This window comes from Tupaia chinensis, unplaced genomic scaffold, assembly GCF_000334495.1.
Source record: "Tupaia chinensis unplaced genomic scaffold, TupChi_1.0 Scaffold000597_1, whole genome shotgun sequence".
Taxonomy (NCBI): Eukaryota; Metazoa; Chordata; class Mammalia; order Scandentia; family Tupaiidae; genus Tupaia; species Tupaia belangeri.
In genome coordinates, this window is record NW_006160114.1 from 674627 (window position 1) to 685428 (window position 10802).

The following is a 10802-nucleotide window of genomic DNA, read 5'->3' on the forward strand; positions in this document are numbered from 1 at the left end:
GCGGCCTCTCAACAAAGTGGGCGCGGGCGGCGGCGGCGGCAGCCTGAGCGCCAGCAGGGGACACGGGGAGAGCACGGCCCCCCCTCGCGGCCGCCGCCCCCGCCCTCCCCCGCAGACACCCAGTGCGTCACTACGGAGACCACCCTCGAGCATCACGGGAAGTGTAGTCTACGCGGGCGGGGGGAGGGGGCCGCCGAACCCGTTCGGGCCAGACTTCGAGGCCACGCCCCCTAGCAACAGTTGCTAGGAAAGGAAAGCTCCCTTCCCTAGCTTTAGCCAAGCTGCTACTCAGGAGTTAGGCGATACCTGCTACTAGGCGTGCTGTGATCATGCGAAGTGTTGGGGGAAAACAATTCTGCACAGAGAATCCCTCATGTACAATATGCACGGAGTAACATGCGGTACACCTCCCAGCAGAATCATTCATTTTAATTACAGCACGCTCCCCACATCCTGCAATCTCAAAGCATTTTGTGGAATGATTTCATCTAGGTCTCAATATTCCATTTTAAAGATCAGAGGCAATTATTGATTTCCGATAAGGTCATAGAAGTTCAACAGGAACAAGGATCTCATTAAACAGTGAGAATGTCTGAACATGTTTCTTGAAGACCCAGGGCCATAAAGCTACAATCTCTTTAATCCTATTACCAAAAACTGTATTAGATATGACGGTGCTGTCATGCCAAACCTCTATCAGGAAATAGCTACTAAAATGTGGGGATTCACTAGTTTACTCAGCTAGCCCCTCAGTTCTATTTAACTTATTATATCACAACTGAAGATGTATACATCTGCAGTGATTAACAAACAGCAGAAAATAATGTCATTATTAAGATAAATAAGTGAAATTATGTCTACCCAGACTTAGAAACCACAAATGTCTATCTGAATCCCCATGCACATCTCTCTTAGTACTTTGGCAGAGGACATTAGGAAAGGCAGTCTCCATAAAACACCAATACATTTAGAGTCTGAGAGCCACCTCTCCAAACTACACCAATGTGACCTCATCTGCAAAACAGTCCTGCCTACCTTCCAGGAGTAAAGTAGGGGGTGTTAGAAGGATGACTTCATGCATGGGAAATAAATTACTTTGTAATAGCAATGCATCATTCGATATGAAATGTTACTATTCATTCTCTCACTCAGCAAACAAATGTGCCAGGCACTCTGCTAGGCTCCAGGAGTTTAAAACTGAATATAATCGAGTCACTGTCCTTAGGGAGCTCATTGTCTGGAAGCCCCTGTCATTCCCTACAGCAATCTCTCCAGTCAGGTTTGTCTCATCGGATGGAAACTCACAGGATGCTTAGAGTAACTGCCTGTTAAATAGCCTGGCTAGAGAAATTCCAAGCACTCCAAGAGGTCTATATCACTCTGGAGGTTAGATCAGATTCCCCAAGTAACTTAATGACAGAGGAAAAACTGAGCCCAAATCTCACCTCAATTAGGCTTCAGAACTTTGTCTTGCTATTTCTGAGTCTGAGGTTACATAATTTCCCTTGGCCTCTGTTATTTGATGATTTATCCTCCACCTTTAGCAACTGCAGAATCCCCCTACCCCTCCATCAACCCTCCAGGAAACAAGGACAGTTGAAAATGCCTCCATTAACCAGCGAGTGCTGAAGGAACACTGGAACACGTTTTGAAGGCTCTGGCTCACAAAGGTAGTCCCTACCCCAACCCCGACCCCAGCTTTTATCTGTAACTTCCCTGGCCATGACTCTGCCAGGCCTAAGAGCTCCTGTAATTAGAAAGACAAGAAGAGTAAATGGCAGGATATACCAGAGCACCAACTCATGCTGCTTTTCAACAACCCATGGCCAGGGATGGAATGACCCCTACAGCTTGCCTAAGACCTTGGGATTTCTGTCATGTGATGCTGCTGTTTGCTAGGCTGTCACTGCCACCTCTAAAAAAGGCTGCATCTTTCAAACGTGCACCTAGCTGTTTCCAATTACTCTTCTCAGAGTTTATTCTCAACAAAATCTCATTATAACTCTTCCCTCACATAGGGCATGAGGGAGCATTACTGAGCACAGTTGCAGATTTTCCTCCTCTCCTCCCTTTACTTTCTGCTTCCCTGCTCAGGCCGGTAAGATGGGAGGCTGTTGAAGGAGCCCAGCTGTCCACAGCAGGGAAGGGTAACATCTTCTCAATACCCTGAATCTATTGTCAGCATCAGTTGGAAGGAAGTGAATGACACAGCATTTTTGTAATGGGAAAAATAACTTCACAGGAAATCAAAATCCTGGCGCTGCCACAATTAGTTATACGACCTTTGCCAAGAGGCTTTGCCTTTCTGAGCCTCAATTTCTTCATCTGAGAAGCTTGAACTAAATCTCCAAGGTTCCTTCTAAGAATCTATGAGTGTTGAGTTCCAGGAAAATAGGGCATGGGGGCCAGCAGGAGGCATGGTGGTTAAGGTGCTGGACTCCCACATGGCCAACCACAGTTCAAGTCCCAGACCTGACAGCTTGCTGTCTCTCTTTCTCTCTCTCTCTCCGGTCAAATTAAATAAGTAAATAAAATTAAACAAATTGTTTTTAAAATCTTATAAATAAGTAAAGTTATTAAAGAAAGAAATAGGACATGATGCCCATGGCCTGTTAAAAATATCTCCTCCAAATGACTGCTCATGGGTTTGAGGGGTTTTCTGGGGTATGTAGCGAGAGAGATAATTAAAATCGTTTAAAATTAGATTATGCAAATGACTGTACAACTCTGTAAATATACTAGAAATCATTAATCTGGGCACTTTAAATGGGTAAATTTATTTTTAAATAACAAAGTACACTTCACAGAGCATTTATTGTTTAACCTTTTCTAGGTGTCTAATTTAGCAGCACTGAGTACATTCACATTGTTGTGCAACCATCACCCTCACCCATCCACAGGATATCTCCCATCTTCCATATTTTCTAATGTGAAAGAAACCAAACTTCTTTTACGTTAAACAATAACTCTCCTTCCTCCTGTCCCCTGACGCCCCACAACCACCATTCCCCTTCCTGTTTCCATGAGGTGTGACAGCTTGAAGGTACCTCCTATGAGTGGACTCACAGTATTTGTCCTTTTGTGACAGGCGTATTTCACTTAGCCTAATGTCTTCACAGTTTACGCGTATGGTAGCATGTGTCAGAATTCCCTTCCCTTTAAAGGCCGAATAATACTCCATCGTATAGAGGTATCACATTTTAAAAGTTTATTTATTTATTTCCTTATTTTCTTCATGGGTAAGAGGGAAAAAGAGGTAGGCACCCTTAACAGAATCTCAAGCCAAGCTCCTGCTCCCAGCCCTGCAGCCGGCCAGAATCACCGGGCACGCTCAGATAGACCTAGGATGCAAACTCAGAGCCATTCCGTCCGGCCCCAGCATTACACAGCAGTTCCCTTACTGCCTGCACCGCGGTGGCTGGGCCTATATATACCACCTTTTGCTTATTCATTCATCCATGGATGAACTCTGGTTGCTTCCACCTCTTAGCTATTGAGAAGTGATTGGGCTTTAGAATATGTAAGTTGTATCTCAGTAAAGCTGTTAGAAAATATCTCTCTCCCACCTGCCTTCTATGGCATCTAAAATGATTCTCACTTTAGGATTATTCCTTAGGAGTCTTCTCAAAGAAACCTATGAATTGAAACTAGATGGGAGCATTATTTTCTATAGGCTCAGTCACATTTTAGCAGGTATTTCTTGACTTAATTATCTTATTATGCTATGCACTCTCATGTATGAAAGATCAGAGAATCAAAAAATGCCGCAAGAGACAGAGAAAGACTTACGGTCATGCCTGGGGAGGACTTGTGGACACACCGTGCACTGCAAGGGGAGTGGAAGTGTGAGTATTAAAGACAGCCTTTGACACTTCCATCTGGTTTGGCCTAAGGCAAGCCTAGTCTGCAGACACCCAGAACCCAGGCAAAGACAGCCGAAACCCTGTAGGTCGCAGTCATGTCCAGGGGCCTGGGCTCAATATAAGGATGATCATGACTCTGGCCATGCTTCGAGTTCTTAAGCCGACGTCTTCTTGATTGCAGCCAGTGTAAAAGTCATTTTTTGCAGTGACTTACTTTGTAAAATTACGTTATACTTCTTATGAGAAAACCTATGTGAAGTCCTCTAATGTAAAAAAAGTGTCTCAAGAATTTTAACTCCCTACCACAATGGACCAAGGATTTTTCTCTGAAACTAATTTGCTTACTGTTCTTTCACGACTTTCCTCCCTCAGTCTTTACTCTTACTAGAGCAGAATGAATGTGTGTTTGCATATTTAAGAATTGTGCTTCAAAGGAATTTGGGATATGAAGAATAGAATTAAATCGTATAAGGCGAGAGAATAAAGACATGCTGGGTGACCTATTTTCACACACACTACAAATACATCTGGCCCTTTAACCCTATGCCTTCCTAAGGAAAGATTCTCAACCTGCTTCCCATAAGAATCAGTGGGATTCCACGTATGAATGAGAGAATGTAGTATTTCTCTTTCTTTTCTTCAAGTTTATTTTATTCTTGATAGAGAGAATGTGCACACACACAAGAGAAAGAGAGATAAATGCCTTTGACAGGGTCCCATCAAGCCACAATCCTCCTCCACCAGTCCTCCAGCATCAGGATCTTGGGCACATGCACACAGGCCCAGCATGTTTCTGGTTTTGCAGGCAAAGATCTAAACCCATGGTCAGCAGTGCAGCTAATATTGCTAGTAATACCAACTGCTCCACCGAGGCTGGGCCAGTATTTGTCTTTCGGCATTTGTGCCTGGCTTATTTCACTTAGCATAATGTGCTTTAGGTTCATCCATATTGTTGCAAATGACAAGATTTCTTTATTTTTTTAAAGACTGAATAGTATGCCATTGTCTATGTACATGACATTTTTTAAATTATGTATCCATTGATGGACACTTAGGTTGATTCCATATCTTGGCAAATGATGGTTACCAAAGGCTGGTGGGGGTAGCAGGGGAAGGGAACCAAGAATTATTACTCAAAGGAATCAAAGCCTTAGTTAGCTGGGGGGGAGTAAGTCTTGAGAACTGTTGCACTATGTGTTGTGTGTCTCAAAATAACTAAGAGTACCTTGCAGATGTCTCACCACAAAAAACCAGGTGGTGGAACAGCAGTAACACAACTGGACCCACATGGATGGTTTAGAGTTGCATCCCAGGGCCTCCCGATACATACCCAGCATGTGCATCGGCGTCCCAAGATGACTGAGGCTTGGAGTGGATCACACATGAAGACCTTCTTGGGAATGCCTGTCTCTCTGTCTCTACTTCTCTTCTCTTCTTTTCTCTCTCTCTTATGGGAGAAATAAATAAATAAGCTTTTAAAAAATATTTTATTTATCTTTATTTATTTATTTATTTTAATTTGACCAAAGAGGGACAAAATGAGAGAGATAGGAAAAGTGAGAAACCAAGCCGCCAGGTCCAGGACTTGAACCGAGGTTGACCATGTGGGAATCCAGCACCCTTAACCACCACACCACCTGCCAGTCCCAAAATAAGCTTTAAAAAAATAAAATAAAATGATAAATGAGGTGATAGTTATGTTAATTAGTTTAACTTAAGTATTCCATCTTATGTACATATATCAAAATATCACAATGCACCTCATAGATACATACAATTATGATCTATCAATTTAAAATAATATTGGGACCAGCAAATGGCATAGTGGTTATGTTGCTGGACTCACACGTAGTCGACCATGGTTTGAGTTCCAGACCCAGCGGCTTAAAACTCACACCAGGCACATGTGTGTGTGTGCCCAAAATCCCAAAAGGAGAATAGAGGAGAAGGGATTGTGGTGTGGCCATCCTCCCTGGGGTGATTTCTCACTTTCTGTCTCTCTGCCTTCCTCTGTCTCTCCAGCGACAGCACATATCCTATAGCAAAACTCTCTCAAAAATAAATATTAAAAATAATAATAATAAAAGAGAATCACTGGGATGGCCTGAGCTCTACCCTAGACCAACTAATGCAAACTCTGTGAGGCTGAGCCTGACACTGGTATTTCCCAGGGCTCCCTAAGTAATTCTAATGTGCGGTCCCAGTTGAGAAACACTGGGTAAGCCAAATTCCTTCAGCCTAGCTCCCTCCACTTCCTAGTCATGCTCTTGTATAAGAGTGATAACTTGAAGGTACTGTGACTTATAAAGATCAATGGTCACAGTCTCAGTGGTTTAAGCAATAAGCATACCCCTCATGCCATTGCATTCATTTAGTAACTAGGACCTTGACCTCTCTCCTGACACAGCCCAAGTCTCTTTATTACAAGACATTGGCCGCTTTGCTCAGAGTCTAGGAAGAGACACAGATGAGTAAGGTGCAAATTAAAATACTACACGATGAGATTATAAAAGCCACCATGGAACAAGTTCTGGGCACTTTGAAGCACAGGAAATAAAGCAATTCCTCCTTGAGGTGTCTGGAGTTTAAACCAGGGGAAGGTCAGGGCTCAGGATAGGTAGATAGGGTTGTCAGGAAAAAAACACAAGGGCTAAAATCCAAAACCAAAAGAGTGAAGGGAAGGGAGTGACAGAAGCTCAGATAGCTGCTTGGAAGGCTGGGGAGGTCAACAGCGGGGTCACAAAGGGCAGGAGTGGGAAAGAGGAGGCAAATCATCAAAGAGCCTTGTAATTTAAAACCTACTTTTAGAGAAGTTTATTTATTTATTTCATGAGAGAGATAGAGAAAGAGAAAGAAGAGACAGCTATCCTCCAGGCAGCCAGGATCACAGAGGTGCCTGTGAGTGCACCCAGAGTGTTTGGGTTGACCGAGGATCTCAAGGCAAGGTCTCCCAAATGGCTTCTCTATCGCACATTGGTGCCCTGACTTCTGCAACACTGTAGCTGGGCGGGGCTTTGTAATTCAGGCTGAGCAGTTCAGTTTTCTCTGAGAGCAAATGTGAGACATTGAAAGGTTTATAACTAGGGACTATCATGATAAGATTCACTCGTGGCCAAAGGGTGGAAAAAAGCCTCTGAACTCCTGTAGTACCTTTGTCTTGGGCCAGTTGTCATGTTGCATAGCTTCTCAGACTCAAATAATTTTAAAATTCATAAGGAATCTTGAAGATCATCAGACCTCAGCTTTTCATTTTACAAGTCATGAAATATATCAGTATAATAGTCCCTCAAGTAAAATTCTAAAAAAACTAGGAAGAGGTTTAATTATTCTACTATGTAACATATTTAATTCAGTAAAACTGTATTTTCTTTTTTACTTTTAAAATAAAGAGTAATATCAATATCATAGAAATTCTGGAAATTAGAAAACCTGTTTTTGATATATTTCCTTCCAGGTTTGTGTCTGTGTATATCATTTAACCTATTTATGGTATAGATAAATTTTTCCTTTAAATTAAAAAAATGACTTTTTCTTTTAAACATTAAAACAAAGATGTGCTTTTTTTTCTTTCTTTCTTTCTTTTTTTTTTTTTTTTGCAAATAACTATGCAGTCTTCCTACTTCTCATTTTTAAGGGCTGCATACGCTTCCATTGCATACATACACAATCGTATACTATTTGGAAGACATAAAGATTGCTTGCAATTGTTCATTACTTGTGCATATAAATCATTCTGTATTTTGGATTACTTGTTTAGGTGAGAGTCCAGAATCTATTACTAGGTCAAAGTTGGTGAGCATCCCCTCTGTGCTTAAACTGAACAGCAAATTACTTTCCAAAAAGGCTTTTACCTGTTTAGAATGCTACCTGTGTATGAGAATACCAACCTTCCTGCCACCACTGCCAGCCCATGTATGTCTGCAGCTGCATCCACATGTGCATGCACACCCACTCTTGATACAATGTGACAATACAGAACGGTGATGGGGAGATCTTAGGTCCTCTTGGATAATCTCACTAACTCTTCTACTATTCTCCAAGTAAAAAAACAGTCCGAGTAAAAATGAATATTTTCTGAGAGTACAGCTTCAGTAGCATACTCACATATATCCCTCACCCTAGCTCCTACCTCATCCCCTATACTCCTTATATTTATGTAGTAACTTTGAAGCCCCCTCTATCTATGTATAATGATTTACTACATTTTTAAAAAGTATTTCGTTGTTCATTTTACATTTCAATGATTTCTGTTGAATTGAATTTGCCTCCATGCATGAGCAACAAACATTTTTGGAAAGTCTGATTGCTGAGCAAGCAGAAATAGGACAGCAGACACAGTCAGGTCTGAGGCTTATGTAGAACTAAGCCCAGGAAGCCCTCATAGCAGCCAGTCAGTCCTTGCTGCTGGGGTCAGTGGGAATGGACAGTAGTAACCCTTTCTCATTCTCTGGCCAGTTCTCCTGGAAGACCACTCATTTGAAAGACTACTGGGAAACTCTGGATTCATTGTCTTGGCCCTGAAGTAAATTCTTGGTTTTAGAATTTTGTCCGCACAAATGTCAATCTGTTATAATTTAGAAATCATGGAGCTAGATGTAAATTGCTTACGGGCTGGAGCTGGGTTTTATTCATTTTTATATTCCCCATGGTGTCACATAGTGAATGACACCCAAAAAACCTTGTCAGGGCAAGTGGTCCATGATAGTTAAGACAGCTGGATCCCATATGGCTGACTGTGGTTTGCATCCTGTACCCAGAGGGTCTCCTATGGAAGGGGTGCTTTCTCAGTTCCCCTCTCTGTCTCTCTCCAGTGAGCACTCACACCCTCTTAAAAAAAAAGATAAATAGGGGCCAGCAGTTGGTGTAATGGCTATGTCACTGGACTCCCATGTAGTCGACCATGTTCGATTCCAGACCCAGCGGCTTAAACTCACACCAGGCATGTGTGTGTGCATGCCCAAGATACCGAGAGGAGAATGGAGGAGAAGGGATTGCAGTGTGGCCATCCCACCTGGGGAGTGATTTCTCATTTTCTGTCTCTCTGTCTCTCTCTTTCTGGCGAGTGCACGCGCTTTATAGCAAAAACCTCTCCAAAAAGAAAAATGATGAATAAAAAGAAATCCACATGTGTATGCACACACACCCTTGATACAGTGGCAATATGGAGCGGTGTATTACTGACCTTGTCAGTAAATGCATTGAAAGGATGAACATGTGACCTTTAAAATCTTTTTCCAATTCCATGATGCTATAAAGTGAGGGATAACCTCTTAGCAGTATCTTCAGACCTAGAGATATGTCTCATTTACTCAGAAATGATATCAAAGGCTTCATTCCATTCCATCATCAGTGGAAAGAGGGACAGTTTTCATGTTAAGGTAGGAGAAGCTAGCTATTGAAAAAAGAAGAGTGATTTTTTTTTTAGAGAGACACAAAGATGGTACCCCCAGTCTCAGCCAACCCCAGATCAGGTGTACATGGGTGCCCAGTATGCTTAGGGAGGCATCAAGATGCAAACTCAGAACCTTTCCCGTGTGGGTCCAGTTAAATTATCACTGCACCACCACCTGGCTCCAACAATTACGAGGTCATCAGAAAAGTCACGGCATATTTTTCTTCTTCTATGCAAAAATGCATAATGACTTTTCCAAGGACCCAGTACATTAATTTTTTTTTCTTTCTTCATGGCAGAGCATGTATATGCAGATACAAGAAAGCGACAGATGACCACCCTCCACAAGATCTGATTACACCACAGTCTCCTCCCTCCAGGCCTCCAGCCCACTGGATCTTGGGAACCTGAACAAATGCCCAGCGTGTTTCAGGCTCACGGGACAGTGATTGGAATTGCAGTCACCATGTGGGACTCAGCTCTTCAGTGGAGCATTACCACTATCTCACAGAGCTGGCCCAAGATTTTTAGATTTTTGTCACACGGCCTGTGCACTCACCTGAGAGAGACTGCTAGAGACGGGGAGAGAAAGGGAAAGTGAGAAATCACCTCCTGGAGGGATGGCCATGGCACAATCCTTTCTCCTTTTGGGCACACGCACACAGCTGCTAGGTTCGGGGCTTGACTGGCTGGAGTTGGCCATATGGGATCCAGTTTCTTAACCACCATGCCACTTGTTGGCCCCAAGAGTCATATATATATATATATGTATATTTATTTTTTGGAGAGGTTTTTGCTATAGGGCACGTGCGCTCACCAGACAAAGAGAGACAGAGAGACAGAAAGTGAGGAATCACCCCCCAAGGGGTGATGGCCACGCTGCAATCCTTTCTCCTCCATTCTCCTCTCAGGATCCTGGGCACGCATGCACACGTGCCCTGCGTGATTTTAAGCCACCGGGTCCAAGACTCTAACCACGGTCGGCCACATGGGAGTCCAGCAACATAGCCATTACGCTAACTGCTGGTCCCAAGAGTCATATTTTTTAATGACATGTTTTTAGTCATTTTTTTGCAAGCATACAATAATGTGAGTTGGAGAGTCTAATAATTTATAGACCTGCAGAAAAGTAATATTTACGATCATTTTCTGCTGATGCCCCCACAATGCCCTTCCTCCCTGACCTAACCCCACTTTTGCCCACAATATAGGCTCATAGAATCATCAAAGCTGGAATCGGAAGGAACCTTTGAGATGATATCATCTTCATGTTCCTCTCCCACAAACGAGAAAATAAAAACTTTTTGAGAAGCAGCCATGTTTTTTTGTAATTTTCAAATGTATTTGAAATTGAGTTTCCTCTAAGATGTTCCAAGAAATAAAAAGGCAGAATGATTCCTATTGGCATTATGTAATTGTTGAATTATTACTTAAGTCTATGTTACAACGACAAATATGCTAAATAAGTAGAGAATGCATTATCAAATTGGTATCATAAAACACAGTTATTATTCCTGGCTTTAGTTGTCACAGAAATCAGCCCGTAA